The sequence below is a fragment of the Mus pahari genome, chromosome X (assembly GCF_900095145.1).
Source record: "Mus pahari chromosome X, PAHARI_EIJ_v1.1, whole genome shotgun sequence".
NCBI lineage: Eukaryota > Metazoa > Chordata > Mammalia > Rodentia > Muridae > Mus > Mus pahari.
In genome coordinates this window covers 51,284,757-51,294,381 of record NC_034613.1, presented here as the reverse complement: position 1 = coordinate 51,294,381, position 9,625 = coordinate 51,284,757, and the positions used below count along the sequence as shown (strand labels likewise).

Here is a 9,625-nt window from a genome sequence, read left to right as displayed (position 1 = left end):
GAGAGAGAGAGAGAGAGAGAGAGAGAGAGAGAGATCATGTGTTGCCACACAGGAGCACAGAGCTGAGCCTGCCAGGGGAAGGAGACAGGTCTGGGTGGCAGTGAGAGTGACAGCAATGTCTGGAGCGTCCCTGGGGCCTGGCACGGGGTGGCTGGCCGAGGAGTCCTCTACCTGTTAGAACTGGAGGCTGCAAGAAGACTTTTTACCATATACAACATCTAACTAGACCTGCCCCATTTTTACAACTGAGAAAGCCAGAAGGCTTGGGGCTGGAGATGTAGCTCAGTGGCCGAGCATTTGTCTAGCATGAACAAGGCTCCCCAGCTGGATTCCCAGCATCACAGAACAAAACCAACACAACAAGGGAGCTCAGAGGCTTGCCTCGCTGGGTCTGTCAGTGTCACAGTGACAACTGCTGCACGTACCATGGCGCTTTGGTGAATTACAAGGTACCTTTGCAGTGCTGTGTCAATGTGAACACAGTTAATTCCCTCGATACCCCCCCCTCCCCCAGGATGAAGGAACCACGAACATCTCCAATCAAAACATGGGGAAACAGAAATAGGCGTAGAAACTTGTCACGGCGCATAAGAGACAGCATGGTGACCGGACCCAGACACGTACCTTCAGTCTCTCCGCCATGCCTTGGTACGGAGGAAAGGCCACTGTGTTTCTGCCAGGTCCTCCTTGACTATAGAAAGGAGTGTAGGCAGGAGAGAAGTTCACACACAAATGCCTCCCCACAACCCTCAGCTCAGGGCTGAGAACCCCGTGCAGGCCACGACTGCCCAGTGTTGGGGGAGGGGGTGCTAGGACCCTGGCAGGCAGCACAGCTCTGAAATTATAGATGGGGAATACCCAGGTTTTGCAGGTCTTTGACATATTTCAAAACAGCATCAGTCAAACCCTGTCCTCCACCAGGAGCAATGTTCTGGGGACAGCTAAGTGGCCCTGGATGGAAGGTCCAGCAAGTCCTGAGATACAGCAGGGTATCAACATGGAGCAGGGATTCCTGCAAAGAAGATATTCAATGACAGCAACCCATCCAGAGACCCATAGGAGGCAGAAGCAGGGATGCTGCGGACCCTGTTGCCTAGCATCCCTCTATTGTTTGTCTCCACCGCTGCCAGCCACAGCACTGAAGGACCTGAGGTTCCATCTGCCTCTTGAGTTTCACTGATAGTCTAAGATACAGGCAAGATTGGTTGGTACTCAATCCACTCCACCACGGACCAGCTGGCCAACTCTAGGCAATCTATTGAACCTCTCTGAGTGTCCACTCAATAATGGTACCTTGCATGGCTGCTGTATAAATTATGTTAATCCATAGCCATCTCATAACCATGTGTGTGTGTGGGGGGGGGGCTCTTTCTCCGTCTCTTAGGATTGCTGGTGGCCTCCAGACCCCCAAGAGTGTCGGATCTCCACCTACTCTCTCCTTCTTGTTCCAGTAACACACTTTGCCCCCGGTTCAGGGTCCTGCCCTCCCTCTTCCCCACCCCCACCCCCAATAACGGAATGCGCTCTCAGAGCTGTCCGCCTGGGGATCTTTCAGTTCCCTCAGCTCCATTCCATCTGGAGGTGGGAGACTCCTGTCGGAGGAGAGCCACCCTGCCTGGAGCAACCCTGTGTCTCCATCGCCCAGGCTAGCAAGCGCCTCAAAGGTGGCTTCTGTAAAGACCAGTTGTGCTCTGATTCAAGATTCTAACTTTCAGAGCAACACGGCATAAACTGCAGAATTTGGTATCCCCTAACGCTCTCTCAGAAAGGGCAGCCCTCAAGGATCTTCTCTGCCATCAGAACACACCCTCGCCACTGCATCAAGTCTTCTGGTTCGGCCAGGAAAAGATGATAAAGCCGGCTAGGAAAGGAGGGAGCGCTGGTTCAGACGCTTCTCATTCCCAGACACCTGGTTTGGGATCCACCTATCTAAGAAGCTCGGATTCATCCAAGAGACAACTTTCCCTCCCCAAGCCTCAGTTTCCTCCTCTGTAAAGTGGGTATACTAGTAGTACCTGGGTCCCGGAGATTCAGAAGAATTTGAGAGATAGTGGATGTCCGGAGCTTGGTACGGAGAGCGCACCTCCACCCAGAGTCTGTGTCCACGATTAGCATCAAAGCCAAACCCTGAGGAAGCTCGGTGAGCCGTTGAGGCGGCCCCCCTAGCCCAGAAGTCGGGAGGCGGACTCTAACGGGTGAGCCCGGTCCGGGAAGCCACAGGTGTTTGCGCTTACGGGCGTAGCAGCCACAGCTCCACTACCCTGCCCAGGCCGCCAGAGCATCCGGAGCGCCCACCTCGTGCGGCCACCTGCGGGATGTCCCCACCGCCCTGCGGGGGCGCGGAGCTCAGAGCTGGGCCTGAGCGCATCCTCGCCCGCCTCCCGCCGCCCGCCACCGGGTTCCCGCCCCTGCCCGTGCTGCGCTCCGACTCACCCGCGCCAGCTCCGGGGAAAGTTTGGCGGCGGCGGCCAGGCTGCTCCGTGCGGTGGCGGCGGCGGCGGCGGCCTCGGGGGTGGCGGGAGCACGCGGAGGCGGGCGCGGGGGAGGAGCCGCTGAGAGGCCCGCCCACCAGCAGTCCCAGGGCACCCTCCCCCGCCCATCTTTTACCGCCGCGCCCCGCATCCGTGGCGGAGCCCTGAGCTTGGCAAGAAGCCAAGGATAGATCGGAAGCCTGGCGACAGCCCTCCGCCACTGCCACCGCATGCTAACCCGGGGGCACGCAGAGCCACAGACTAGACCTCAGATAAGGAGGAGCAGACAGGATTCTTCGCAAATTCAACCACAGGTGGACCAAGGGACGAGTTGGGTTTTTTTGTTTTGTTTTGTTGTTGTTTTTTTTGTTTTGTTTTGTTTTTTAATTAGTGACACTGATTGATCCGGATCACCAAGACTCCGGAGGTTTAGAACCGCACAATCACTGTTGCTCTAGACCCTGAAGAATGAATGCGCTCTCGCCCTCTCCCTTCCTCTTTCCCTCCTTCCCTCCGGTCCTCATCCTGCAAGTGGCTGTGCTGGAACTCGGAGCCTTGCGCTGAGCTATCCCGACCTTGTTCAACTTTCACTGAACCCATTTCACTTAGGAACCTGTGCGGTCTAAGAGGGGAAGGCGAGTGTGTGTGTGTGTGTGTGTGTGTGTGTGTGTTGGGGAAACTTAAGGAACTGTTTTTGTTTTCTGAGCTGGGAGAGGGCGTTTCTCCTTCTTTGCTACCGGGAAAACCCTTTTAACTTACAATTGTGGCTTCAGATGGCCACAGTCAGGGAAGGGAGGACAACTGTGGAAGGGAAGTGGCTCCTCCTTACTATGACACCCTGCCCCCCTAGAAGGGAAGGGGTTCATCCTCCCGCAGTGGTGTGTAGTTGTGGGAATGCAGGTTCCTCCCGGTGGGGCTCAGTTCCAGACTTGTATGGATGCCTTCATCCCCTCCTCGGAGCCCTGATTTAAATCTCAAACTACACCAGAAAAAAGAAGCAGTCATCAGCCCTATTTACAGATGATGGGCAGGTTTTGTAGCTTCTACAGCGATCTCACCGAGAGAACTGCACTTCTAGCCTACCCAGCCCAAGTCCAAAGGCCAAAGTTTTTAACACAGTGGGGCGGAGACCAAGTTAATGACGTCATTTACACGAAGGGCTTACTTGGTAAGAACCTCACTGTAGCCCTTGACCTTGAGCCTGTCTGTGCCTGACCGGAAGGTGGGACTCCAGACTCCTTTGAAATGCCCTTAGGAACCCAGGCGACAGGTGGCTGAATTCAGGACAGCTGGCAGGTCTGGGTGCCAACCCTGCCAGACCCTGACCCTCTCTGACCTGCACCTCCTGAGACCAAGGAGCCCGGGAATCCCCGGCACGTTCTACTTCCGGTTGCTACTCTAGGGCCTCCATATTTACACTTTGTGGGACTAATGCACCGCTTGGAACTGAGCGAGCGACCAGGATTGCATCTGTTATAAACTGTATGGCAAGATATTTCCTCTTCACAGCTGTGGAGCGTACTGGAGTCAGGGCCGGTGGCAGAGAGCCTTGGAAATCATCTCTCTTCTTCCTGAAAGTCAGCAACGGCCCAATAACTTGGAATTCTGCTCGAGAAGGTTTCACTTCCTAAGGCCTATTTAGGTCCTGTTCTACCCGTGGGATTTTTAGAAAAATCAGCATTTTAGAAATAGTGTGTTAGGCATTATTTGAAGCCTCTGTTGTCTTTTGGGTTTAGGGTTTTGTTTGTTCTTGTTTGTTTTGTTGTCATTTCTGCTGTGACATTTGTGACTGACAGAGCATAGTGTAACCTGGGCCATGTCTAGCTGAAGTCAGCCAACTACCAAGAGGTAGGTAGCAAGTGGAAAAACCAGGCTAGTCCTCTGTCCTCCTGTCCTCCTGTCCTTCCATCCTGTGGAGGCTCTTCCCTGAGAGGAGTCAACGTGCCTGCTTCTCAGAGCAGCTCTAGAGGAGGCTCTGTCTTCATCTGGTTTGCAAATGAGAAAGCTGAGTGTGACGTAATCAGGGCACTCGGGAGGTAGAGTCAGGAAGGATTTAGAGTTTAAGGCAACCTGGATCACCCAGCGAGAGCTTGTTGTTTTTCTTTTTCTTTTCTTATTTTTTTTTTTTAAAAAGCAGTCGGCTATTAAGTCATTCCAAGACCAGAGAGGAAGTCCTCAACCAGATCTAGAAGCTGGGCAGCTCTGGCCCCTGCACTTTGTGGAAGCCAGTGAGAGAAGGGGACTGTGAAGGCCACAGAGCATGAGTTAGAGACAAGGAGGGGGGAGCCCCTTAAAGCACCCCTGCTGGGCCACTCATCACCTCTTCATTTACTTTGTATCTTAGGGCCTCAGTATCCTTAACTGTAGGTAAAATGAGCACAGTGTCCAGGTCATATCCTCATATCCAGAATTTGGGTGACCATTGTTTTTTTTTGTTTTTTGTTTTTTGTTGTTGTTGTTGTTGTTGCTGCAAGCAACAGAAACAGTAATAGGCAGATTTGGCCAGAAAGGATTCCTAAAAGTTCAAATCTTAGCAGATGAGTCTAGACTTGGCACACTCCATTTCAGAAGCTCAAAAGCATCTCTATGAGCCTGCCCCAGTCTACATCGGTCTGAGTCCACTTCACTGACAAGCTAAGTCTTCCACCCACCGGCAAAGCAGAAGGATGACCAACTGACATAGAAATCACTTCTTCTGAACACTTCAGCACACATCCCAAGACTAACTCTGGAATCACCAAGCTCTGAAATCACAACGGTTGCTCTTGATTGGCCAAGCCTGAGTCACATGCTGATGGCTGGTCTAGGTGTGTGTGTGTGTGTGTGTGTGTGTGTGTGTGTATCAGGGCAGTCTTTGGCACTGGTGGGTGCTCAGTAACCGAGTGACCTCCCTTCCTTCCTCTTCTGGAAAACAGGAACTGTGGCTCACCAAACCCATGCCAACTTCTCCCTGTTCACATAGGGAAACTGAGGAAGACCCATAGAAGGGACTTGTCCAAGGTACCCTGAGCTTGTAGCCACAGAAACATGACTGACTGGGAACAAATCCCACTGGCAGCTGGCAGCTGTCAAGTCACAGCCCCCCGCTGGTGAGGAGGGAGCTAACTGCCTTCATAGACTAGACTGGAAACTCACAAAGCCTTCCCAACCCAGAGGAAGTGAGCACCACTTAGGTTGGGCTCTCAAGTCATGCCACAAGCTCTAGACAACGTAGTTCTGGGCAGAGTGCCCAGCCAGCTCCCCACTCATTAGAGCTTACGTCAGCCAGTTCCTCGGGGGACAGCACGCTGGGGGTGCTGAGAGACCCCCAAAGCTGTTCTTAGGAACCTGCCCAGATTAGACAAGATGGCCCTTTGCTTGACTGCTATTCTGCTTGGCTTGAGAGAGAGCAAAGTGTATGTTACAGGACCAGAGCAGGGAGAGAGCAGGCTGTCCTTCAGGCATCAATGTCAGCCTTCCAGTAGGCTCCCACCCGAGTCCCAGTCCCTGGCCTTAGACAGTGTTACAGTTTGGGTCTGGAATGTCTCCAGCTGGTGACACTGTTGGAGAGGGTCGGGGATAGGAGCTGGGGCTGAGAGGGAGGAAGCAGGTCTCTGGGAATAGGAGCTGATGGTTGTATTTTATCCCTTGCTCCTTCTTAGTCTCTCCCTCTCGCTTTGCTTCCTGGGCACCATGACATAAGCAGCCTCTTCCTCCCCGATGAGCTTCTGTTGCCATAAGCTTCTACCTCAATCTGGGCCCAAAATAATGGAGCAGACCCTGGAAGCCATGAGTTAGAACAACCCTTTCTCATCCCAAAAGTTGACTTTTTCTTTTTTTTTCCAGAAAATTTGTCACAGTGATGGAAAGCTAAGACTGGAAGTCTTATTCTTCCACTTCAAGGTTGACAAGGTACACGGTGAGGAGTAAGTCTGTCTATCTATCTTACTGTCTGTCTGTCTATCTGAAGGGACTTTAGCCAGCGCAAGCATGGCAACACGGCTTTGGCAAACCTTGCTCTTCTCCCCTATTCCCCTTGCCTTGCTAAAAAACTGTTAGATTACATCCCCAAATCTAACCACCAAGGTCCATTCCCTATTTGACCACTTCCCCCTCTTAAGGCTGACCACCAAGGTCCAGCTATTAAAGTACTGAAGTGCAGCAATGAGAAACCCTCTTTGGTTCACCTAATTAATATGCCCGACTAAATTAAACACCTCATCCTGACTCGGAGTTTCCCTTTATACCTTTATAAACTGTCACTTGCCTGTAGCATGTCTGTTTCTTCTCTATCCAGAGGCAGTCCTTTGTTGTCATCCTCCCTCTGCCTCTGCCTCTGCCTCTGCCTCTGCCTCTGCCTCTGCCTCTGCCTCTGCCTCTGCCTCTGCCTCTGCCTCTGCCTCTGCCTCTACCAGACAAATATCCCTTCCCCTCTCTCTGTATTTCCTTCCCCTTCTCTCTCATCCTCTATTTCCTGTCTGGAAAGCTGGGATTAAAGGTGTGTGCCACCACACCCAGCCTTTGAGTTACTTCTCAATGAGGGAAGTTTCAAAACACACTAAGAATATGCTGTATTAGCAATCATTTCCCTAGTCTACCAAACTTAATGTGATTTAAATTCATTTCACCACCCCATAAGCAGTAACAAAGGGCTTCCAAAGTATAAACCAAAGTGTCCATTGTATACATCATTAAGATATGGATTTTAAGTGCAGATGCATAACTCTAAAGTGAAGGCAAATTAGCTAAAAGCTATAGTGTAGACATATATTGGCAATAAAGAATCCGAAAAGCAGAGACTAGCTGTAGGCTGAGTCTTTCTGTCCAACACTGTGGATGTTTTAGCATTTACTTAAGGGTAGACTACAGTTTGGCTAAGACTTCCTCTGCTACAAATGCTGGTAAGTTAAAGACTAGGATTCAGTGATGGCAATACAATTTAGCTAAGGGGATAGACAGTCCAGAAATGCTTGAACTCTGTACCTACCTTTCAGTCACAGGACTTCTACCTTGGCCATTAGTTTTTGAGGTTTTGTGTATTTTCTGGTGAACTGTAAATTCTGTTCTTAAGATCTTTGATAGCCACTAGCTAAGATTAATTTAAAGGGCCCTTTCAACACAGAAAAGGTGAGTATGTCTATAAAAAGAAAGATTACTTTACCAAACATCAAACAGGAGGGTGGAGCATAGGAAACTAACATTTACTGAGCAGTAATTTTAGACCCAGGGTACTGAACATATTGCTATTTAATTCACGTGGCAGCCCTTTGGGATTAGATTTTATTATCCTCATTTTATGGAAAGAAAACTAAGATTAGAAAGCTTAAATAACTTTCTCAAAGGCATACTGTCCACAAAGTAGTAGAGCCAGGATTCAAATACAGGAAGTGTAGTACAAAGGTGCTAATCCTTGCTAGCATTCCATGTCCTGCTCCATACTGCGGAGCTCAGATGTCCATTGAATGGAAGGCCCATGGAAGATAGTCATTTCGAAAATGTGACACCTATGCCAATCATGCTGTCCTATCTATTTTAGGAAGAAAGAGTTCTTTATATATTTTCTCTAGAACTGGTAAGACAATGTTTCTTCAGAGCGTAGTGATTTCTTTTTTAAATCTGGGAGTCAGGTCATATAAAAGGGTAACTGACTAAGGTAGGAAAGTAAAGATGGTCAAAGGGATAGTGTGACTATGGAATGACACAGATGTTCCCATGTAATACATGACTCAGGTCAGAAATTGAATTCCAAAGATAATGATAGTCACCTCTGGAAGGTACATCTGTGCTCCCAAGATGACTTAGTTGAAGGACAAAAACCCTTGACTATATAAATTCTAATACGCATATTTCAAACACTGAAGTCTCAGGACCATGGAAGAACAAGCAAAAAGACCAGTTTTTATTTATTTCCTCTGCCTTTCAACAACTGGACATGGTTAAGTATTTTGAGTCTCTGAACATCAGTTTTTCTCATAAATTAAACAGATAATAAACCACAAAATGGAAGAGTAAATTTGGACCAAGAGGAAATAAAATTTATAAAGTAACCAATAACATGCCTAAACCTAAATGGGCATTTCCAAAAAGGAAACTATTATAATTTTGAATAATTTACTTGGTATTTGCAGATTTGGGAGTTGAAGAAGGATTTTATTTCAAAGTAGACGGGTTTTGGAGTTTTGCTCCAAGAATCCTATCTGGGTAGCTTATATATCATGATGCATTTTAGGTATGAGTAATTAGAAAGAAGGCTGCTTCAAATACAAAACAAACTCCTCAAAACCATTTCTTGAAAACCCAGTCTATCACCATAGTATTTAACTCATTCAGACTGTTAACGAATGTTCTTCTCTATACATGGTTTAGAGAAAAGAAAAAAGTCTGAGTATAATAATTGCATGTCTTTTATAGCTATTATCTTTCAAAAAAAAAAAACTAGCAACTTTCTATGTTGGTGGGAAAGCAGGTGAGGTAGGAAAGAGATGTAAAGCTTTGTGCTTCCAGCTTGGTTTCCAGGACAGGGGAGGTCTGCTTTTGAAAGCAAGCAAAGTGTTAGTTTATAAAAAAAAAAAAAATACTTCTTTAGGCTCCTGCTAAGTGTTTTGGGGCTCAGCAATTACCCCAAACTCAGATTATAGTTTCAAACCTCCCTCCCTCCCTCCCTCCTTCCCACTCATCCCCCCTCCACTCCCTGAAAAAACAGGAAATCTTACTGTGCCTGCACGATGCCTCCCTCCCTGCAATCTTGCTGCGAGTTGGTCTGAATATTATGTGGAACAAGTCACAAAAGAGAAAAGCTGAAGGCAGGTGCAGGAACAAGACGCTGCACTCCTTAAAGAGGGCCTTAGGTAAGTAGCTATGAGAGTTGTACATGCCAATCAAAGACGGGCAAGGGTCAAGCTCCCTTTTGTGCACAAACAAAGACTAATTGCATGTTCATAGCTGCAGAGTCTGTGGGCACTAATTCGAAAGACGAACTAAAAAAACGCTGAGATTCCTGCCTCCCAACAGCAGCCAAGGCAAAGAGGAGGGCTCAAGGAGTCCAGTGGCTATCAACCAGCTGGGCCTCTCCCTGTCTTCTCTACAGCAACCAGGGGCTCCCACGTGGCTGCCATTTCAAAAATGAAAATAAGCCATTTTGTTAAAAGTGAAAGGATGCCTGTGTGTACATAACG

General features: G+C 48.7%; 1 pseudogene; it reads right to left on the bottom strand.

Annotated features, from left to right (window-relative positions):
• LOC110314318 overlaps positions 1–642 on the bottom strand; it is a 159,301-nt pseudogene extending 158,659 nt beyond the window's left edge.
• Between the last annotated feature and the right edge of the window lie 8,983 nt (positions 643–9,625).